Source organism: Delphinapterus leucas, chromosome 1 (genome assembly GCF_059928025.1).
Source record: "Delphinapterus leucas isolate spDelLeu-1000000601 "Yukka" chromosome 1, BTC_Dleu_Yukka2, whole genome shotgun sequence".
Lineage (NCBI taxonomy): Eukaryota > Metazoa > Chordata > Mammalia > Artiodactyla > Monodontidae > Delphinapterus > Delphinapterus leucas.
The window spans coordinates 157,193,734-157,219,009 of record NC_143129.1 but is presented as its reverse complement, the minus strand read 5'-3'; the positions used below and the strand labels follow the sequence as shown (position 1 = coordinate 157,219,009).

The following is a 25,276-nucleotide window of genomic DNA, read 5'->3' as shown; positions in this document are numbered from 1 at the left end:
AGATAACAGTCACAAAACTAAAGTATTGCACACTGAAAACTACAAACATCACTGAAAGAATTAAAGAAAGAAGTAGAAAGACATTTACGTTCATGAATTAGAAGACTAATGTTAAGATGACAATACTACCCAAGGTGATCTACAGACTCAAGACAATCCCTATCAAAATCCCTTTTCTGTAGAAATAGAAAAAGCCACCCTAAAATTCACATGCTATCTCAAACAGCTTAAACAATCTTGAAAATGAAGAACAATGTTGGAAGACTCACACTTCCTGGTTTCAAAACCTCCTACAAAGCTACAGTAATTGAGACAGTGTGGTACTGGCATAAGGACAGGCATACAGACCAATGGAATAGAGAGCTCTGAAATAAACCCTAATATATATGGTCAAATGATTTTTGACAAAGGTGCCAACACCATTCAATGGGAAAAGGATACTCCTCAACAAATGATGCTAGGAAAACTGGATACCCTCATGCCAAAGAATGAAGATGAACCTTTATCTTACACCATATACAAAAATTGACTCAAAATGCATCAAAGACCAAAACTTAAGAGCTAAAATTATAAACCTCTTAGAAGAAAACATAGAGGAGAATCTTCATGACACTGGATTTGGCAATGATTCTGGAATGTGACATCTAAATTACAGGCAACAAAAGAAAAAAGATAAATCGGACTTCATCAAAATGAAAAACAATTTGTGCATCAAAGGGCACTATCACATGGATGAAAAGAAAACCTACAGAATGGGAGAAAATATTGGCAAATCGTTTATCTGATAAGGCACTAATATCTAGAATTTATAAAGAACTCCTACAATTCAATAACAAAAATACCTCAAACAACCCAGCTGAAAAATGGGCAAAGGACCTGAAGAGATATTTCTCCATTTATCTATATAGATGGCCAATAAGCACATGAAAAGATACTCAACATCATTAATCATTAGGGAAGTACAAGTGGAAGTCCCAATGAGATACCACTTCACACCCATTGGGATGATTGGGATGGTTATTATGAAGAAAAAAAAAAAGGAGCATCATAAGTGTCGGCAAGGACGTGGAGAAATTAGATCCCTTGTGAATTGCTAGTGGGACTAAAAAATGGTGCAGCTGCTGTGGAAAACTTTAAAAAGTTAAAAATAGAATTACCTTGCGATCCAGACATCACTGGATCGTTTTTTTCAAGAGGGTAGACAGAATGGAATCCAACAAGGAACCAGAACCTCTGCCATCAACGTCAGGCATGAATGAAATTGCAGGTTGCCCTCCGTCTCCTATTGCTGACAATCCTTCAGCTCTACTATCTCCCCTGTCCTCTCCCTCCTCCAGTCGGTAACTCTTCTTGCCTGTTCACTCGATGCCAGCCCCTGTATGCCAGCTGTTGTGCTGTACTACTGTACTTTTCAAGGTTCTGAAGGTGACCATTCTCTTGCTGTAATGCCCGGGCACCACGCTTTTTACCACCCATCAACACTTCTACTGCAGAGTGTCTGCACGTCATTGCTCGTGGAGTCGTGAGGCTTGATCCTCCAGGCCCATATTCCCTGGTAGGCTGGATTTGTCTGCCTTCAAAGATTTCTGCCCTTTCAAGCATTCCAGAATTTGCCTGTGTTTCAGTGGTGCCTCACATTATGGAATCCTTTTACTCTCAACATTATTAGGGTCTATCTTAGGGACAAGTGGTGCAATCCAATTTCCTTTTGGCCCGCGGTGCTATTTTGTATTTCCCAGTGCTTTCAGTGAAGCTTCAAGTAGACCTAAACTCCCGGCTACTAACTAGCCATGAATCGCACAATTGTTCATTGTTTGTTATTTGTGAGAAAATGACAGTAATTAGTAAAAAAAAAAAAAATAGAATTACCATATGACCCAGAAACTCCACTCCTAGGTATATACCCAAAAGAATTGAAAACAGGGACTAAAACAGATACCTGTATACTAATGTTCATAGCAGCATTATTCACAATAGCGAAAGGGTAGAAAAAATTCAAGTGTCCACCAATAAATGAATAAATAAACAAAATGTGGCATACACATAAAATGGAATACTATTCAGCCATAAAAAGGAATAAAATTCTGATACATGCTATAACATGGATCAATCTTGAAAATATTATGCTAAGTGAAATAAGCCAAATACAAAAGTATAACTACTGTCTGATTTCACTTATACTTGATAACCAGAATAGGGAAATTCATAGAGAAAGTAAGTAGAACAGAGGTTACTAGGGGCTGGGAAGAGGAGGGGGAATGATTTAATGTGTACAGAGTTTCTGTTTGAAATGATGAAAAAATTCTGGAGTTGGATAGCAGTGAAGGCTATACATCACTGTAAATGTACTTAATGCCTTAAAATGGTTAAAATGATAAATTTTATGTTATATATATATTTTTAACACAATTATAATAAAAAAAAAACCAAGCAACAGGTGGACCTGCATCAGGGTTTGACAGCTCCATTCAACAATCTCACAACAGGAACACAAATTGCTTCACAGGGACTTTCAAGAAACTAAGTCCTTGAGTCACAGCATTCCCTTTCCTGGGTGGTCCTAGATGGAACCTGCTATCAATTTTCTTTATGACCTCCCATTTAGCATGTTTCCAAGCTAGACTATCTTCTGATAAACACATCCTTTTATTTGGATAATGTTACTATCTGTATATAGCATGTAGTACAGATGGGCTCTGGATTTGAATATCAACTCTATCACTAGCTATGTAAACTTGAACAAGTTACTACATGTCTCTGGCCCTCAATTTCTGTATCTTTATTTTTTAATTTATTTTAAAAATTATTTATTTATTTATTTGGCTGTGTTGGGTCTTAGTTGCGGCACATGGGATCTTCACTGCCACACGTGGGATCTTTTTTTGCGGCACACGGGCTTCTCTCTAGTTGTAGTGCACAGGCTCCGGAGCACATGGGTCAGTAGTTGTGGCATGCAGGTTCTCTAGTTGTGGCGCGTGGGCTCTAGAGTGTGCAGGCTTAGCTGCCCCGTGGTATGTGGGATCTTAGTTCCCCAACCAGGGATTGAACCTGTGTCCTCTGCACTGGAAGGAGGATTCTTAACCACTGGACCAGCAGGGAAGTCCCAATTTCTGTATCTTTAAAGCAAAAATAGTAGTATCTACTCCAAAGGCTTTGTGATGGTTAAATGACATTCTCTATGTTAATGAATTAATACAAATTAAGTGTCGACAGACAGAAATTACTTCCCCACTTCCTTAACTCTTCGTAGTATTACTGATCACTGATGAAATCATAGTCAGTTCTCTGTCTCTTGGCTCCACTGGCATCCATACAATCATCACCACGACTCTCTGTAACTTGGAGGCTTGCTGGTATATCTATCAGAAACCTTCTCTCAAAGGCCAACATCCAAAAGAACAAACACAAATGTACACAAATTTTTCTGCCTACCTCACAAACCTCTCCTAGAGGAGTCTGCCCTCCCCGAGGGCAGGTGGGCTTACTTTGTATCCCACGTATTGCCTAGCAGAAAAAAATTATCAATTTTTAAAATTGAATTTTCAACAATTCTAGGTTTTTTATAACAGGATCTTGCATAAATATCCAAATACACAAGTTCTATTTCTATACTTGTATTACAAAAACAATAAGGTAAAAACAGTAAGTATGGTTCTCTGTCAGTGATAAGAACCTAAGCAAAATATATAAGGTGTTACAGGGTGTGGTAGTGACCATTTCAAAGCCTGCTACACTATGGTGGGCTTATATTAGAAGTGCCAGAAATAACAGAATAAGTTCAATATCCCACCATGAAAAAATTCAATAATAAAGCTGATCTACCAGATAAAATCATATTACACAAATCAGAAAAATCTCCATTTAATTTTCACTTAAAAGCAAAATATCAAATCATCTAAAGATCAGAAAATAGCATCAAATCAAATTTCATATTCCTGACTTATTTCTAGACCACAGTGGTCAGACATTCAATTTCACCTTGTCTGAATGACCTAAACTCCTTCAACTATGCCAATTAGAACTGCCATCAGTAGATATTTATTAAACATGCCTAGGTATAAAATTGGAATTAGGAGACAGAACCATAACAAAACAAAGCGACTGAACGGTTAGGAAAAAAAATGGAACCATCATAGGAGAAGGGAGCCAACTATGTGATAGGTTCTGTGCTGAATACTTTAAAAACAACTTTTTGTTAAAGTATAATATACATACTGAGAAGCACATGCATCATACAGTAGCCAAGATATGGAAACAACCTAGGTTGATGAATGGATAAAGAAGATGTGGTATATATACACAATGGAATACTATTCAGCCATAAAAAAAAAGAAAACTGGCCATTGTGACAACATAAATGGACCTGGAAAGTATTATGCTAGGTTTGAATAAGTCAGATGGAGAAAGACAGTTACCATGTGATTTTACTCATATGTGGAAGCTAAAAAAACAAATGAACAAACAAAATAAAACAAAAACAAACTCACAGATACAGAGATCAGATCAGTGGCTACCAGAAGGGAAGCAAGTTGCAGGGGGTGGGGCGGGCGTGCAAGATGGGTGAAGGAGGCCAACTGTATGGTGACAAATGGTAACTAGACTTGTAGTGGTAATCACTTTCTAGTACAAATAGCTGTTGAATTATTATGCTGTCCACCTGAAACTCATTATTTTAAAAAAGTAAATAAATCGTAAGTATGAAACTCAATGAACTTTTACAATGTGTTTCCAACCAAGAAAGAGATCATTACTAGCACAAAAGAAGTACTCCTTTGAGCCCTCTCCCAATCATTACTCCACCCAAGAGTAAGCACTATGTGGACTACTATTGTTAGGTTAGTTTTGCCTGTTTTGAACTTTATAGAAATGAAATTATATCTCATGTCCTCTTTTATGTCCACTTTGTTCCACTCAACATTTTGTTTATGAGATTCATCCACGGTGCCCTCACCCAATCATTACTCCACCCAAGAGTAAGCACTGTGTGGACTACTATTGTTAGGTTAGTTTTGCCTGTTTTGAACTTTATAGAAATGAAATTATATCTCATGTCCTCTTTTATGTCCACTTTGTTCCACTCAACATTTTGTTTATGAGTTTCATCCACGGTGCCCCTACTAAGGCACTTTTGTCTTCATTACTTGATTTAAAACACCCAACAATTCTGGCATTTCCCATTTAGGTTGGGGAAAAAAAAAAGAGCTGAGGCTCTGAAGTTAAACAAGATCAATTAAAGCATCCAAGGGCATATGAGTACTGTATGGAAAGGCTAAAATTAAAGACTAATTTCAAAGTCCATCCTCTCTTTGGTTCCATTATGCTTGCCTACTATAGTTTAAAAGCAACAAGAAATCAATCCCTTCCCTAGTTTACTTTTCATAGACCATATTATAGAGGGAAGTTTGGCAAACAGTCAAGTACTACGCAATGTAAGAAGTCATTATTAGCACAAGAAAAGAGTTTCCTAGGGCAGTGGCTTTCAAACCTTTCTGATTGTGACCCACAGACTTAAATCCAGGAGTTTTTACAACAATATGCATTGCTAAAAACCTTACACCTTGCAAAATTATGCACTAAACGTGGGCTTGTGGTTAAAACAGAGTTAGGAATATGCTACTAGAAGCCCATGAAAATTTGTATCCTTTATGCATATACACACATACCCCACAAGGATCTCAGTCACTAAGAAATGGTTAAACTGGACCCAACAAACTAAACAGAAGGAAGAAGGGTATAATCCACTTTAGGATAATTTCTAAGTAAAATGATTTTTTTTTTTTTGCGGTACGCGGGCCTCCCACTGTTGTGGCCTCTCCCGTTGCGGAGGCTCCAGACGCACAGGCTCAACGGCCATGGCTCATGGGCCCAGCCGCTCCGCAGCATGTGGGATCTTCCTGGACCGGGGCACGAACCCATGTCCCCTGCATCGGCAGGTGGGCTCTCAACCACTGCGCCACCAGGGAAGCCCTAAAATGATTTTTAAAAATAAAGTTTTAATGTGTAATGGAACAAACCTGTAGCAATCCAGAACACTAAGCTTCTAAGAGTGACTTAATTCTCCAAGGTTTTCTAGAGTGAAGATTTGAACGCATGTCACCATCTACAGACAGGAGCCACTTAATAAAAGCTTTTTTCATAGCGACAAAATTAAAACCTGAGGTCAGACTCATATGGCTTTGGGGACCAATAAGAGACTATTAACCTGTCAATTATTTTTTATCTATTCACACTGCCCAAGCAGACCTTTGAGAGATGTCTATGCTACACAGTACCAGAGATCTCAAGATCAACTTTATTCTGTGGGAGTGTAATAGGATAGAGTCCTACACAGGAAACTAACTCCTGAGATGTACAGCCCTGAGAATAAATTCTCACTGCTTAAACAAGAGAGACAGGTACATAAAGTAATTTGGGCTCATTAACAGAGCAGTATCCGTAAACCATTCTGTAAGTCACCCCCCACTCCCACCAAAGTCTCAGGTTCTTATCCTAAAAAAGTGAGTTATGAATCCTTGACATTATCCAGGATCTTGTAGGAATCTGACAGAATTACAAACTTGGGGCAAATACGGTTTCTCTGTACCAAGAAACTGAGATGCAACTTAGACCTAAACTTGGCCTGGTTCATTCTGTCACTGAGTAGTCACTTCGTCAGGGCTTCAAATTCTTCACTTTAAAACCAAAAGATAAGAACTCAGGCAGGTCCCATGTTTACTGCAAACTAGCTGCATGCCTCTGTTTCTTCATCAACCTCCTCTACAAGTGTGTGATTTTATGGTTTCATAGAAAATCCTATTGCTATTACAGAAACGGAAATTTATCAAATGAGATCAGCTGTCTTCCTGTGAGCTACTCAGGGAATTGCCCTGACACCCATATCTGGTTGGGAAACAGAGACAACTTCTTTCTTCATAGTAATAGGAAGGCTAGACAATACAAAGCGGCTTCCAGGGAAATGTGTCTTATGTGAGTCCGAAACAGCAACCTCAGGAAAGGGCTCTCTTCTCTAGAAAACTGACTTGACTGAGAGAGCATGGAATAATCTTTGAGATAGGTATTAAGCTAAGGCATATCGGATTAAAAAAAATTATTTGAGGGTGATACAGAAAGAATATATAATATGCATTCTAAACAGCTAAGGCAGAAGAGTGGTACCACTTGCTAGCAGACACTCAGCATTTACTAGAAACCTTCCTCATGCTAATTCCAGAGAATAACACCTTTTAAAGCAAGTCAGGAAATGTTTGTATGTAACCACAGAATCAGCAAGAACCAAGAGGCACGAGAAGAAAAAAACATGTCCAGTTTCACTTCAGAGACAGAAATTTATGGTTGTTTAGCTTTCTGAGTTGTTTTTTTTTAATCCCGGAAATTTAGCTTTTAGGACACAAGATGCCTTTCTCAACTTCCTCAGCTTTTGACCCAGCACTCATCCCTTAATTAAAATCTACTTTAATTCTTCTTCATTTTAAGTCTCTGGGGTTCACTAGACCAGGATTTAGTGGTATGTTATTTCAGAGAACAATTTTATTCGCTAGTATTAGTTAAGAGAACTCCAGAAATTTATTTCATCAAAATCACTGATAGGTGTTGAACCTGTGCGATACTCTTTAACATACAGCAGTGACTCATAACTTTTTCCCCCCGACATATCTGAAGAATACAAAACACTCCTATCAGTGAGGGCAGGCTCATTAAAGGCACTGATTTTCAGCAAAAGGTAGGAGGTAGGATTAATTTGACGGGGAGGAAGGCTCCACTGGGTGAAGGTGTTTTGGAATCTCCAGGGGTATTTGTGTAATGAGAAAAAACATTTCCCCCAGTCTATATTCCACTGCTCTTCCCCCTGACCCAGGGTCTAGAGCACTGCCATCCAACAGAAATATAATTGAAGCCACTCATGTCATTTTAAGTTTTCTAGTAGTCACATTATAAAAAGTAAAAAAAAAGGAACAGATGAAAATGATTTTAATAATGCATTCTATTCAACCCAATATATTGAAATATTATCACTTCAGCTGGTAATCATTATAAAAATCAATGGAAAATGGGACCTAATGAAACTTCAAAGCTTTTGCACAGCAAAGGAAACCATAAACAAGACCAAAAGACAACCCTCAGAATGGGAGAAAATATTTGCAAATGAAGCAACTGACAAAGGATTAATCTCCAAAATTTATAAGCAGCTCATGCAGCTCTATAACAAAAAAACAAACAACCCAATCCAAAAATGGGCAGAAGACCTAAATAGACATTTCTCCAAAGAAGATATACAGACTGCCAACAAACACATGAAAGAATGCTCAACATCATTAATCATTAGAGAAATGCAAATCAAAACTACAATGAGATATCATCTCACACCAGTCAGAATGGCCATCATCAAAAAATCTAGAAACAATAAATGCTGTAGAGAGTGTGGAGAAAAGGGAACACTCTTGCACTGGTGGTGGGAATGTGAATTGGTACAACCACTATAGAGAACAGTATGGAGGTTCCTTAAAAAACTAAAAATAGAACTACCATATAACCCAGCAATCCCACTACTGGGCATATACCCTGAGAAAACCGTAATTCAAAAAGAGTCATGTACCAAAATGTTCATTGCAGCTCTATTTACAATAGCCAGGACATGGAAACAACCTAAGTGTCCATCATCGGATGAATGGATAAAGAAGATGAGGCACATATATACAATGGAATATTACTCAGCCATAAAAAGAAACGAAATTGAGCTATTTGTAATGAGGTGGATGGACCTAGAGTCTGTCATACAGAGTGAAGTAAGTCAGAAAGAGAAAAACAAATACCATATGCTAACACATATATATGGAATCTAAGAAAGGAAGGAAAAAAAAAGGTCATGAAGAACCTAGGGGTAAGACGGGAATAAAGACACAGACCTACTAGAGCGTGGACTTTAGGATATGGGGAGGAGGAAGTGTAAGCTGTGACAAAGTGAGAGAGTGGCATGGACATATATACACTACCAAACGTAAAATAGATAGCTAGTGGGAAGTAGCCGCATAGCACAGGGAGATCAGCTAGGTGGTTTGTGACCACCTAGAGGGGTGGGATAGGGAGGGTGGGAGGGAGGGAGATTCAAGAGGGAAGAGACATGGGAACATATGTATAACTGATTCACTTTGTTATAAAGCAGAAACTAACACACCATTGTAAAGCAATTATACTCCAATAAAGATGTTAAAAAAAATTAACTGAAGGCGTTCTCAGGACAATGCAAATGGGATGAGATAAGGTTAGAAATGATAGTGTAGGAACACAGATATATCCAAGTAATGAATAAACTTGTAAATAACATTCTTTGCAGGTATAGAACAATGTAAATAGGAGAAATGTAATGTAATTACAAATATTTGAAATGCATTTGCACTCCTGGCCTCCAACCTAGTTTAAAAAACGTCTTTCAGAAAAGTCCTAAAGAATCACTGGAGAAAATTTAATATAGCTGGGTGGTAGAGGGATAGATAAACTGACATGTGATCTTTACAAGCAATGGTAAAATTTAGGATGTGGACATAAGGTTTTCCATGGCAAAATCCTTTCAAGTTTATCATATGTTTGAAATTTTTCATAAGTTTTAAAAAAAGAAACCTTAAAACATCTCAAAGAAGCTGCTGTCTCAGAGCTCAACATTGAGCAATAGTGAAAAGGTGGGTAGATTAGAGCAGAGACTGAAGGAATGAATGAACATGAATTTTTTTTGCACTTTTACATATAATTGCCATTTCATCACAACAAAGCTGAAAGGTAGGTGATATTATCTCTATTACACACACACACACAAACACACACACACGCCTGTGAGGCTCAGAGAGTACCGTAACCAAGTTACTTGAATATAAGTGAATATTAAGCCTGACCAAGCCTGGGATCAAAATATGCACGCAGGTTTAAAAATATCGAACTAAAATCTGAATCTACCTTTATCATTTATTTTCCACAGGTAACTGGAAAGTGACTGTCTCAGCTCTACTTGGAAAAGCACTTTAAATAATAAGAACATGTGAGATATATACTTTGTAAAACAGAACAATATATTTTAAAAATTAATTTAGTCTATCCTTGACCGTGTTGGGTCTTTGTTGCTGCATGTGGACTTTCTCTAGTTGCTGTGAGCGGGGGCTACTCTTCGTTGCGATGCGAGGGCTTCTCTTTGCGGTGGCTTCCCTTGCTGAGGAGCACAGGCTCTAGGTGCGCAGCCTTCAGTAGTTGTAGCATGTGGGCTTCAGCAGTTGTGGCTCTCGGGCTCTAGAACGCAGGCTCGGCAGTTGTGGCGCACAGGTTTAGTTACTCCGTGGCGTGTGGGATCTTCCCAGACCAGGGCTCAAACCCGTGTCCCCTGAATTGGCAGGTGGACTCTTAACCACTGTGCCACCCGGGAAATCTCAGGATATTTTGTATAATATGACTTCCAGCTTCAAAGTCCTTCTTAATTTTCAAAGTTAGCTGACTCACAATTATCCTATTTGTATTACAGTTATCTGTATACATCTTTTACAGTTCTTTTAGCACTGTGATTCCCTTGAAATTAGGATCCAGATCTGATTCATTTCTACATTCTTTATAACAGTACCTGAAATAGTTTAATGAGTATTTACTTAAGGAAAGAAGGTGATCCTCACAATAGAGACGCAAGGTAGCAAGGGCACCTATTCACATTATCCTTATTAATAACACTTGAAGAAACAGAGTCAGAGTAAACTCTGATGCTACTTCTCAGCTAAAAAGCACATTTATTCAGCCAGGGCTCCAGTCTTTTCCGATTACACCACTGACTAAACAAAGACACTAAGCCTGTTCTCCAGTGAGAGTCTGGCAGGGCATCCAAAGGCAAAAGCTTTAGTTATGTTGTTTTTCTAAATGTTTAGAAAATCCTGGAATGTAGATCTTAATGTGATATAAAATGTTTGTAAACGTTCTGAGTTCTTTGTTTTATTGGGACAGAGTGGTAGAAGGAAAGTGAAAATGCTTCTTAAAAACCCTAAACTAGGTTATAAGTTACCCCAAGCTCAACAAAAACAGAAGTTGAACTATAACAGCTAACATTTATTTATTTTTTAAAAATAAATCTATTTATTTACGGCTGCGTTGGATCTTCGTTGCTGCGTGCAGGGGCTATTCTTCACTGCAGTGCGCGAGCTTCTCACTACAGTGGCTTCTCTTGTGGAGCACGGACTCCAGGCACACGGGCTTCAGTAGTTATGGCATGTTGGGCTCAGTAGTTGTGGCTCACGGGCTCTAGAGTGCAGGCTCAGTAGTTGTGGCACATAGGCTTGGTGGCTCTGCGGCATGTGGGATCTTCCCAGACCAGGGATCGAACCCGTGTCCCCTGCATTGGCAGGCGGATTCTTAACAACTGCGCCACCAGGGAAGTCCACAGCTAACATTTATACTCAGCTCTTTGGAGCAATTCTACATATATATGTTATTTCATATGATTTTTCATAATATCCAGTGAGAGATTACTATTATTCCCATTTCACTGATGAGTAAATTTTAGGGTTAGTTTAGAAAGTCAGTAGGTGGTTGAACCGGGACTTGAAACAATCTGGGTCATGCTCTTTGTAGTACACAAGGCGTTACTCGCTTCCACAAAACTAGTCAATAGCCTTCTAATTAGTCTCTCTCTACTTCCATTCCATTGTGTGTATGGCAACCAGAGTAATCCTTCTAAAATAGAAATTCAATTATGTTTCATCTCTGCTTAAAATCCTTCAATGGACCCATGCAGCCTATAGAATGAAATCCACCAAAGTCCTTGGCATTGTATACATAGTCCTTCAAACCTAAATCCTTTAAGATTTGGCCCCTGACTACTTCTGCAGCCTCATCTACCCATCTTCTCCTCTTTACCTTCTTCCCCTAAGTTATTCTACATGATCTATAGTCCTTCAACTTATCTGCACTGAAATCCCTTTTCCCATTATACACTCTACTTGTCAACTTACAACTCATCTTTCAAATTTTAACTCAAAAATCAATGAATCTCCTCTTCCTCAGCCTTCTGAGTTCTCTTCCCTAGATAATCATTTCCTCTTCTATGCTATTATTTATATCTGGTTCATACTTACAGCATTTAAATACTGTATTACAATTATTTGTTTACATACTTCTCCCAATTTGATAGTGAAGCCCTAAGGGATGCCTTATTCATCTTTGCCTCTGGGGTCTAATACACTGCCTGACAGTAGTAGGCATCAGATACATCTTGTTGGGTTGAATTCAAATATACTCACTTAGAAAGTACACGAGTGATAAAACAGGATTTGGATTTTGCAAAATATATATGTTTCAAAGAAAAAAAAAGGCTAAAACCCTTTAACTGAACTGTGTATAACAATGGCAGTTGCCCTGAAGGTCCCTGTTAATGCTCTGTGACCCAGCTGGGCCTCCAGAAGGTTCATTACTTTCATATTACGACTGTGGCAATTTATTAATGAGCTCAGTGCAAGCAAAACAAATTGAAATGACAGCTTTGGCAACTAACATCTTTTATTTATCGCTGGAGCTAGTCTTTCACTAGCAGTGAGATGCATAAGCCTTCTTCAAGGCAAAACAATATTTATGGGGTATCTTCTAAGAGGCCTGCAAACACTGTGATTGGCTAAGAGGAATTCAAGAAAGTATAGGTCTTCATTAGGATAGGAAAAGCATGTGTTCTTGAAAAATAACTCAAAACTGAAAAACACAGATGTCCATTAGAAGTAGTGGTAAAGGACTTATTATGTGATTCATCATTTATGCATCAACTGCCTTTTCCAGGCATAACTGAAGTGCCATTGCAGCTCTTCTTGTTTCACCCTGATGGAGGCAGGTGTTACAACAGTATTCATGAGGAGGAAACCAAGAACCAGTACTCGGCATTCTGGCAGAAGGAAGGTCTATAAAACTAAAGCCCCTCTCCTTTCAAAAGTGTGTAGTCTTCTTGGTACCAAAGAATCCCTACCAACCACTTAAGTCTGCTCTCCTGAGATAAAACAGAGCCAAATCATAAGCTGTTAACATGACGAAAGTAAACTTTATAGTGCAGCTAGACACAAATATGGTTTAAAAGAGAGAAAGAGAAATAGCAAGAAACCCTGTGGATACAGGGAGATACCACATACTCACTGTCTTTCACTAATGACTACAGTACCTCCAAATAAAACCCTTGGTTTTGACTTCTTAGGACTGCCATAACAAAGAACCACAAGCTGAATGTAATAAACAACAGAAATTTATTCTCTCACTGAGTTAGAGGGCAGAAGTTCAAAATCAAGGTGTTGGCTGGGTCATGCTCTCTCTGAAGCCTGCAGGGAAAAATCCTTCCTTGCTTCTTCCAGCTTCTGGTATCCCCAGGAAACCAATACAGATTTTGGTACTGATGAGAGTGGGGTGCTGCTCTAACAAATATTTAAAAATGAAGTGGCTTTGGAACTGGATAATGAGTAGAGGCCTGACAGAAAAAAAAAAACTAAATTGCCTTAAAGAGATGGAAATATGAACATTAAAGGTGCTTTTAAGTGAGGCCTTAGAAGGAGATGAGGAACATGTTATTGGACACTGGAGAAAAGGTTGTTCTTGCTATAAAGTGGCAGAAAATTTGTCCGAATTGTGTTCAGCCATTGGATGAACTTATAACTGATGAACCTGGATATTTAACTGAGGAGATTTCTAAGCAAACTGTTGAAATGTGGCCTAGTTTCTCTTTGGTTTTTATGAATATGAGAAGAGGTAAATTGAGGATTGAACTGTTAAGCAAAAAGGAACCAGCACTTGATGATTTGGAAAATTCTCTGCCTATCCAAACAGCATGCTCTGGAAACAGGGCCAAGCGTATGGCTGGATCATTTGCCTGACTCTAGGACACAATCAAACACCTCAGAAGCTAGGAACAGAGACATGGTTATCCAGGAAAGATCTGTGCAGGACCCTCTTGTCAGATGGTTCGGACACCAGTAAATTGCATGGGAGACTGACAAGGTTTTTGAGAATTTCATATCAGCAGAAGTGCTGCCAGCCTGGACTGAAAGGAACAGAGATGGAATGAAATGAAGACTAACAACAGGGCAGAGCCACAGATGCAGATGCCTGGGCCAATGGGACCCTCTTGGGTTAAAAGGGTGGGCCTGCCCACACAGGCCAGAGGACAGAGCACTGGGCCACAGAGGATTATTCCCGGGCCTTGAAGTCTAATGGAGTTAGCCCTGTTGGGTTGTGAATTTGCTTTAGACTAGTGATCCTTTTATTCCTTCCATGTTCTCACTTTTGTAATAGAAATGTCTTTCCGAAGCCTGTCCTACCATTATATCTTGGAAGCAGATAACTTGTGTTCTAGATTTCACAGGTCCACAGATGGAGAGGAATTTTGTCCCAGGATGAATCATAGCAGAGTCTCACCCATACCTGATTTAGATGATTTAGAAGATGAGATTTGAGACTTTTTGAGTTGGTTATATTTAGGTGAGATTGTGGACTTGGATTGGATGCTGGAGTGGGTTAAGACTTTGGGGGATATTGGGATGGGGTGAATGTATTTTGCACTTGGAAAGGACATGAATTTTGAGGGGCCAGAGGGTAGACAGTTATGGGTTGAGTTATGTTCTCCAAATTGTATACTCCTGGTATCTGTGAATGTGACCTTATTTGGAAATAGGGTCTTTGTAGATATAATCAACTTAAATGAGGTCATTAGGGTGGGCCCTAATCCAATATGACTGGGGTCCCTATAAGAGAAAGAAAACACCATGTGAAGACAGACATACTCAGAGAGAACACCATGTGGCAAAAAAGGCAGAGATCAGAGAGATGCAGCTGCAAGCCAAGGACTGACAGCCACTACCAGAAACTAGGAAGAGATAAGTAAAGATTCTACCTAGCCTCAGAGGGAGCACGGCCCAGTTAACACCTTGATTTTGGAGTGCTTCCCTCCGGACTGTGAGAGAATAAATTGCCACCTAGTCTGTGATACAATTTGTTACGGCAGCCGTAAGAAACTAAAACACCCCTTAATAGTAGCTAATGTATATTCAAGACTTACTATGCACTGTGTAAAGTGCTTTACACTGATGATCACATTTAATCTTTACTATGACCTCATGAGGTAAAGAAATAAAATAACCTTCTGGAGCTAGGAATCTGCCAATGCTGGTGGGGGCTGAGTGCTAAAGCACGTTAAAACAGCGGATCCCTGGACAGGACCGTTGTTGGCTGCGTGGATACAACAAAGGGAATGGGAGTGAGGGGCTCTGTGGCTGGGAATGGCCCTAGAGGAAACGTGGTCTGCCTAGGAAAAGAACCATTGTTGAGCGGTGCGCAAGGGGTGGAGCCGCCACTGCCCCCTCATGCCAGCCCCTGCCTCTGCAGGCACTGGGAGGGACTCCCACCAAAGTGAGCACGCCCCAGTCTGTTACAACTGCCTGCTGGGCCCTGCAGGCCATCTGTGCACACCCCAGTTGTGGCTGCCATACCCCTCTCCGGCCTGAGGAAGCGTGCCCCTATCAGCCGCTGCTTCCTCCCGCCCGGGTGGGGAGCTGGCCTGAGAGTGGCGCACACACAGAGGCGGGGTGAAAACCAAAAGTAAGCCCCAGGGGCGGTGCGACTAAGGAAGAGGAACTTCTGTGCAGCTGCACAAGCCATGGATTAAATCCCTGTGATCGTGATTGGCTTGGCAAGTCCTGTGGAATACCTGAATAGACAAAAGAGCATTCCCACAACTGAGACGGGTCTAGCCTTAGCAGCAGTGCACTTTGGGGGCAAGAACACACGGGAGCTGGGCCAGGTCGGAGTCAGAGCTGGCCCTACAGGGCCCACAGCAGGTCTAGAGACCTGCCTAGAGGTATTGTAGGGCCTCTCAGGGAGGCGGGGATTGGCTGTGGCTCACTGTGGGAGCAAGGACACTGACAGAGGAGGCCCCAGGAAAATATTCTTATTCCTCTTATTATTTTTATGTCTGTTTTGTTTTGTTCAGTTGATGGTATTGTTGTTTTTATTATTTATTATTTTTATTTTTTTAATATATATATATTTTCTAGTTTTACTTTACTTTTTTGCTCTTTTGTGTTTTTCTTCTTGTTTTTGTTCTGTTTTTTATTTCATTTTCCTTTTTCTTTTTTTGATTGTTTCCATGTGTTTATTTTGTTTTCTTTGCTTTGTTTGCTTTCTGTTGTATTTTTCATTTTTTGTTTTGTTAGTTTAGTCCTTATTGATTGTTCTCATTTTTTAATTCTTTTCATTATTTCTTCTCTTGTGTTTGTTTGTTTTTTTCCTGTCTGCTTCTTTATTTGTTTCTATTAGTTTGGTTTTGTTGTTATCATTTGTCTTGGATATGGTGTGTCTGCTTTCTTTCTTCTTTTTTTCTTTTTGTGCATGTTGTGTTGTTGTTGTAGTTTGTTTGTTTTTGTTTTTGCTATTTGTCTTGGGTTTTGTTTGTTTTCTTTTCTTTTTCTTTTTTTTTCCTTTTTCTTTTCTTTCTTTTTACCCTGGCCATGCAGTGTGGCTTGTGGGCTCTCGGTTCCCTAGCCAGGGGTTGGGCCTGGGCCTTCAGGGTGGGAGCACCAAATCCATGATGCTGGACTGCCAGAGAATTCCTGGGCCCAGGAAATATTAATTGGTGTGTACTCTCCCAGAGGTATCCATCTCGACACCAAGACCTGGCTCCACCCAACTGCCTGCAGGCTCCAGTGCTGGACACCTCATGTCAAACAACCAGCAAGACAGGAACACAGCCCCACCCATCAGCAGACATGCTGCCTAAAGCCGTACTAAGCTCACAGACACCCCAAAACACACCATCTGACGCAGTCCTGCCCAATCAGAGGGAAAAGACTCAGCTCCACCCACCAGAACACAGGCACCAGTCCCTCCCACCAGGAAGTCCAAACAAGACCCTGCACCAACCTCACCCACCAGGGGCAGACAACGGAAGCAAAAGGAACTATGACCCTGCAGCCCGTGGAAAGGAGACCATAAACGCAGTAAATTAGACAAAATGAGATGACAGAGAAATGTTGCAGGCAAGGTAAAACCCACAAAATCAAATAAATGAAGAGGAAATAGGCTATCTACCTGAAAAAGAATTCAGAGTAATGATAGTAAAGATGATCCAAGACCTCGGAAACAGAATGGAGGCACGGATCGAGAAGACACAAGAAATGTTTAACAAGGACCTAGAAGAACTAAAGACAAACAATCAGTGATAAACAACACAACAACCGAAATGAAAAATACACTAGAAGGAATCAATAGCAGCATAACTGAGGCAGAAAAACATAAGTGAGCTAGAAGATAGAATGGTGGAAATAACTGCTGTGGAGCAGAATAAAAAAAGGAAGAATGACAAGAAATGAGGACAGTCTCAGAGACTTCTGGGACAACATTAAACACACCAACATTCAAATTATAGGGGTCCCAGAAGAAGAAGAGAAAGGGAAAGGGCCTGAGAAAATATCTGAAGAGATTATAGTTGAAAACTTCCCTAACATGGTAAAGGAAATAGTCAATCAAGTCCAGGAAGCGCAGAGAGTCCCAGACAGGATAAACCCAAGGAGAAACACACCAAGACACATATTAATCAAACTAATACAAATTAAATGCCAAGAAAAAAATATTAAAAGCAGCAAGGAGAAAGCAAAAAATAACATATTGGGGTGGCCAGAAAGTTCATTCAGGTTTTTCTGTAACATCTTATGGAAAAATCCAAACGAACTTTTTGGCCAACCCAGTACAAAGGAATCCCCATAAGGTTATCAGTTGATTTTTCAGCAGAAACTCTGCAGGCTAGAAAGGAGTGGCAGGACATATTTAAAGCGATGAAAGGGAAAAACCTGCAGCCAAGATTACTCTACCCAGGAAGTACCTCATTCAGATTCGATGGAGAAATCAAAAGCTTTACAGACAAGCAAAAGCTAAGAGAATTCAGCACCACCAAACCAGCTTTACAACAACTGCTAAAGGAGCTTCTCTAAGTGGGAAATGCAAGAGAAGAAAAAGACCCACAAAAACAAAACCAAAGCAATTAAGAAAATGATAACAGGAACATATTGATAATTACCTTAAATGTAAATGGATTAAATGATCCAACCAAAAGACACAGACTGGCAGAATGGATACAAAAACAAGACCAATATATATGTTGCCTACAAGAGGCCCACTTCAGACCTAGGGACACATACAGACTGAAAGTGAGGGTATGCAAAAAGATATTCTACGCAAATGGAAATCAAAAGAAAGCTGGAGTAGCAATACTCGTATCAGACAAAATAGACTTTAAAATAAAGACTGTCGGGACTTCCCGGAGGCACAGTGGTTAAGAATCCACCTGCCAATGCAGGGGACACGGGTTTGATCTCTGGTCTGGGAAGATCCCACGTGCTGTGGAGCAACTGAGCCCATGTGGCACAACTACTGAGCCTGCGCTCTAGACCCCACAAGCCACAACTACTGAAGCCCTCGCGTCCATGCGCCGCAACTACTGAAGCCCATGCACTCTAGGACCCATGTGCTGTAAGTACTGAAGCCCCCGCACCTAGAGCCCATGCTCCACAACAAGAGAAGCCACTGCAATGGGAAGCCCGTGCACCGCAACAAAGAGGAGCCCCTGTTTGCCACAACTAGAGAAAGCCCGCATACAGCAACAAAGACCCAACACAGCCAAAAAAATAAATACAAAAATAAGGATTGTTACAAGAGACAAAGAAGGACACTACATAATGATTAAGGGATCGATACAAGAAGAAGATATAACAGTTATAAACAATTATGCACCCAACACAGGAGCACCTCAACACATAAGGCAAATGTTAACAGCCGTAAAAGAGGAAATCAACAATAACACAATAATAGTGGGGGACTTTTAACACTCCACTTACACCTATGGATAGATCATCCAGACAGAAAATAAATAAGGAAACACAAGCCTTAAATGACACATTAGACCAGACAGACTTAATTGATATTTATAGGACATTCCATCTGAAAGCAGCCAAATACACTTTCTTCTCAAGTGCACACGAAACATTCTCCAGGTTAGAACACATCTTGGGTCACAAATCAAGCCTTGGTGAATTTAAGAAAATTGAAATCATATCAAGCATCTTTTCTGACCACAATACTATCAGATTAGAAATCATTTATAGGAAAAAAAAAAACCTGTTAACACAAACACATGGAGGCTAAACAATATGCTACTAAATAACCAAGAGATCACTGAATAAATCAAAGAGGAAATAAAAAAAAATACCTAGACACAATTGACAATGAAAACACGACGACCCAAAACCTATGCGATGCAGCAAAAGCAGTTCTAAGAGGGAAGTTTATAGCAATACAATCCTACCTCAAGAAACAAGAAACATCTCAAATAAACAACCTAAACTTACATCTAAAGCAACTAGAGAAAGAAGAACAAAAAAACCCCCAAAGTTAGTAAAAGTAATCAAAAAGATCAGAGCAGAAATGAATGAAATAGAAACGAAGAAAGTGCAGAACACTCTGGCATAAACTGCAGCAGGATCTTTTTTGACCCACCTCTTAGAGTAATGAAAATAAAACCAAAAATAAACAAATGGGACCTAAAGAAACCTCAAAGCTTTTGCACAGCAAAGGAAACCATAAACAAGACAAAAAGACAACCCTCAGAATGGGAAAAACTATTTGCAAATGAAGCAACTGACAAAGGATTAATCTCCAAAATATACAAATAGCTCATGCAGCTCAATAACAAAAAAACAAACAACCCAATCAAAAACTGGGCAGAAGACCTAAACAGACATTTCTCCAAAGAAGACAAACAGATGGCCAACAAACACATGAAAAGATGCTAGACATCACTAATCACTAGAGAAACGCAAATCAAAACTACAACGCGGTATCACCTCACACTGGTCAGAATGGCCATCATCAAAAAATCTACAAACAATAAATGTTGGAGAGGGTGTGGAGAAAAGGGAACTCTCTTGCACTGTTGGTGGGTATGTAAATTGATACAGCCACTATGGAGAACAGTATGGAGGTTCCTTAAAAAACTAAAAATAGAATTACCATACGACCCAGCAATCCCACTACTGGGCATATACCCTGAGAAAACCATAATTCAAAAAGACTCACGCACCTCAATGTTCATTGCAGCACTATTTACAACAGCCAGGACATGGAAGCAACCTAAGTGTCCATCAACAGAGGAATGGATAAAGAAGATGTGGTACATATATACAATGGAATATTACTCAGCCATAAAAAGGAACAAAACTGGGTCATTTGTAGAGATGTGGATGGACCTAGAGACTGTCATACAGAGTGAAGTAAGTCAGAAAGAGAAAAACAAATATCGTATATTAACGCATATATGTGGAATCTAGAAAACTGGTGTAGATCATCTTATTTGCAAAGCAGAAACAGAGACAAAGACGTAGAGAACAAACGTATGGATACCAAGGGGGAAGGCAGCAGGGGGATGAATTGGGAGATTGGGATTGACATATATACACTATTGACACTATGTATAAAATAGATAACTAATGAGAACCTACTGTATAGCGCAGTGAACTCTATTCCATGTTCTGTGGTGACCTAAATGGGAAGGAAATAAAGAAAAAGACAGGATATATGTATACATATAGCTGATTCACTTTGCTGTACAGTAGAAACTAATACAACATTGTAAAGCAACTACACTCCAATAAAACTTAATAAAATAACCTTCTACTACACTATTCCTAACTACTATGCTAAACTTTCTTTTATATGCCAGCTGCTGTATAATAAGGAACTTGTCTACTCTTTGTCCTAGGTTCCTGGCAAAGAGCTTCTAAAATCCCTGGAATTTTCCAAGTGATAGGAGTATCTTTGTTATACATTAGCCCCTTGGACACATGTGAGTTTATGCTAAAGAGATCGCTCAGGATGGGGGCTGGTTGCCAGAAAGACCAACCACATAGGCCTACATAATGAAACCCCAGCCAAAATCGAACACTGAAGCTCGGTGGAGTGAGCTAATTAGTAAATACATCAATGTGCCAGGAGGGTGATGTGCCCTGATTCTATGGAGAGAGGACAGGGAAGCTCTGTGTTCAGGACTCACTCAGACCTTGCCCTATGTGTCTCTTAATTTGGCCGTTCCTGATTTGCATCCTTTACAATAAACCTGTAGTCGTAAGTATGGCACTTTCCTGAGTCCTGTGAGTTGTTCTAGTAAATCACTGAACCTGAGGGGTCATAGGAACCTGCCAGATTTGTAGCCAATTGGTTGGAAGTGTAGGTGGTCTGAGGACCACACTTGAGGCTGGCATCTGAAGTGGGGGCAGTCTTTTGGGGATCATGTTCCCTTAAACCCACTGATGGTAGTACAGATGATATGAATAGATGAATAACCTTAAGCTGGCAGCATTAAATCAAAGAGATATACCTATATATGGCTTTAGGAAACATTATTTGCATCATCCGGACATATCTTACTTGGAAATATGAAGGGGAGAGAGAGGGAATGAGAGAAGGAAGGAGAGAAGGATGGGAGGAAGGGAGGGAGGGGGAAAGAGAGGGAAGAAAGAAAGGAAAGGGAAGGGAAGAGGGGATAAAGAAATGAAAGAAAGAAAAATACAAAGATATTGTTTAAGTGTAAAACAACTGCTTTGAGTGACTTAGTGCTTTGTCCTAACAATGGGCAATAAATGTTATAAAGTGATGCTAGAGGAGACAGGCAAGGAAAGATTCTTTTGCAAAAGTTAAACAAACACTGGATTTCCTCAAAATTTTAGATTTTATAGCCATATAGTTAGAGGTATATAAGCATCTTTAATTTCATATTGGAAAAAAAATCCCTTAAACAAGTATTGTCATACTAATTATCCGTGACATAAAGCTTCTTAGGAATGCACCTACTATATTACAGCAAAAGAGACTCTTCTAAAACCCATCACAGAGCTAATGGGGAAGACAGCATTACGCCAAGGAACACTGCAGAGGTAATGCTTAGAAAATCCAGACAGCTGACACCTAGGAGACTTTTTTAACATGGGCATTAGGGTCCAAACATCTAGGCTGATGGGTTTGGGGGCAGCGTTGTCATTTCTGGGAAGGGGTAATTCAAACACTTAAGTGTACTGGGCAGGTAATCTAAACAGAAAGTGAGAATGGGGACCAAGGTTGCACAATGGGACTTTATGACTCAGCCATTTTCCAAAGGACATTTCTGTTGAGATGAAGAATCACTTATTCATAACAACAGACTAGTAGAGAAAACTAGAGAAGATCCTGATCTACAGCAAATCTAGTCCAATCACACAATTTATCCCTAAATTTTATAATGTCTTTTATCAATCTGAATTTTTTGAGAATTAGTCTTAAATTCTATAAGGAAAAATAGTGAAAGGCTTTTTTTTCAATTTTAAAAATTTTATTTATTTTTGGCTGCGTTGGGTCTTCGTTGCTGCATGCTGGCTTTCTCTAGTTGCGGCGAGTGGGGTCTACTCTTCGTTGTGGCACACAGGCTTCTCATTGCAGTGTCTTCTCTTGCTGCATAGCATGGGCTGTAGGTCTGTGGGCTTCATTAGTTATGGCATGTGGGCTCAGCAGTTGTGGCTCGCGGGCTCTAGAGCGCAGGCTCAGTAGTTGTGGCACACAGGCTTAGCTGCTCCACTGCATGTGGGATCTTCCTGGACCAGGGATAGAAGTGTGCCCTGCATTGGCAGGCGGATTCTTAACCACTGTGCCACCAGGAAAGCCCCAGTGAAAGGTTTTGAAATGGCATGTTCTATCAATAGAAGGATGGAGGCTTCCAGATTCTCTGATCCTACAGAAATGTGTTACTTGGTCTATCTCTGACTAGGCAATTTTACAAGTTTGTTGTAAACTGATAGCTTTGCTGAAAATTGATATTAATGGAAATAATTCCTGTCCACTGAAATGCAAACTGTGTACAAGGAATTCACTTGATGTTGCTCTGTGAATATGGAGCACTTTTGCATTTGTTTTTAAACTAATTTCAGAATACCCTGACTATAAATATGTGGTACTTTGAGTCCTCTTTTGAACCATTTTTCGTACTCTTTCTGTTCACTACATTAACTAATGAATTAAATAAAATTTTTGTTCATTTTGTATTTGTGTGAGTTTACCTCCCCCCCAACCCTTTTACCAACCTCTCCCCATTTCTTCTACCCTCCAGCCCCTAGCAACCACCATTTTACTCTCTGTTTCTAAGAGTTCAATTTTTTTTTAAGAGTCCACATACTCTTAAAATACACCACACAGTATTTGTCTTTCTCTGTCTGACTTATTTCACCTAGCATAATGCCCTCCAGGTTCATCCATGTTGTCACAAATGGCAGGATTTCTTTCTTTTTTAACTGAATAATATTCCACTGTATGTATACACATTTTCTCTATCCATTCATCCATCGATGCACACTTAGGTTGTTTCCATATCTCGGCTATTGTGAATAAATGACTTTACTCTTTTAAAGAAATTACCCTTTAACATCCCCAACAAGTCTTCAATCTCACTTGGGAGCAGGGATTGTGAGTTTCAATGTATTGTAGTGAAATTAAAACTAGATTGGGAAAAGGCCTAGGTTTAGTCCTTGTTCAGTAAGTGCTGACCCTGACTAACTTCCAGTGTCATCTCTAATTCTCACTGGTTCATATGTCAAATGGGATTAATTCTTGCTTTGCCAACTTTCAAAGGCATGTTGGAAGAATCAGATGAGTGTGTAATCTGAAAGCATTTAGGTAGTCTGTAACGATCCCAGGTCCCATCATCCACAGTATCATCAAAGTGATTTTCCTATAACGTCTAAGAGATCCTCTTTGTAGTCTACTCCAAACTCTCACAGATTCCCTTTGTCTACAGGGTGACATTTAAACTCCTAAGGATGGTGTACAGATCTTTTGGATGATCCAGCCCTTGCCTACCCTCTCACTTCATCTTTTGTTTTTTTCAAAGTTACTTCATCTTTATTAATATTCTTTTTCCTTCTAGTACTTGCCTATCCTCAAAATTTTTCACTAAACCCCAGGTTGCCACCTCAAATGTGAACAGATTCACTTCATCTTTAGTCACCCCTTCTCAACCTTAATACCATAGTAGCACTCAACTTATATACGTAGTCCCAAACATTGCATATGCTGATACCTTCCATCTGGAATGCCCTCTCCTCCAGTGCTTTCAGTCCACCTGATAAACTTCCATGCATCCTTTAAACCTAATTCATATATTACCTCTTCTGAGAAGCCTTCCTCATACTCTCATACATAATCATTCTCTCTTCCTTGGAGTGTACACATTTATATTATAGCCCTATACTGTATTACAATTTATTTATTTGTCTAATATTATTTGTCTGCTAAATTATGAGCCTTGATGGGCGGGTTGCTTCATGTTTATTTCTTTATCCTCTGTATCTAGCACATGGTGAGTGAGTGCTAAATAAATACTGAATAGCTAAAATGAAATGAAAGGCATTGTTATTATATCTCCATTTTCCCCACAGCAACTAGCACAGAATTAAGTATAGACCAGCATTTAGTAAATAAATAATTAATCTCTGCTTGCTGTCATTTCTTACCATTATTATTATCCAATCCTAATTCAGGGTGGGGGATGAGAAAGGGTGTATGCTAAAGAAAATGTAAATTGACTGCTAGTCAAACACCCAAGTCAATCTGCTAGACATTTTTTTATGAATAACTTAATTCTCACAATAAACCTATGATACAGGTATTATTATTCCCATTTTATAAGAAAATAAGCTAAGGTACAAAGAATTTAACTTCTCTGAAGTCAAACAGCAAACAGTCAATAGTACACTTTCTGGGGTTTCATATACTCTCATATATACTTTCATATACTCTTACCTCATTTGGCCCTCACAATCTTGTGAGGTGCAAAGGGCTAATATTAGTATCCCTTCATTACAAATGAAGAAAACAAGATTTAGAGAGTTTAAATGACTGATAAAGTTTACAAAGCTAGTAATCACTAGGTCTAGGATTAGAATATCTAGGTCATGTGACTCCAAATCTTGTACTTTTTCCATAGGCCAAACAGTCTCACCATAGGAGATCACTTATAGGTCACTCATAAAACTGCAAGAACAGACAAAGTCAATTAGATAAAACAAAACAAGGGTGATATTTAAAGGATCAGATTTCTAAATTTTCAATCAAACCAATTTCAAGGCTATTCCAGTTTTAACCTCCTTCTCTATATACCCTATACACACAGAGCTTCAATGTAGGAGGATCATTACTTGTATTTTTCTAGGACCAATATTTCAAA

General features: G+C 39.4%; 1 protein-coding gene across 4 annotated transcripts in view; it reads right to left on the bottom strand.

Moving 5' to 3' along the window:
• SCMH1 (Scm polycomb group protein homolog 1) overlaps positions 1–25,276 on the bottom strand; it is a 188,144-nt gene that overhangs the window by 144,357 nt on the left and 18,511 nt on the right. The window lies entirely within an intron of this gene.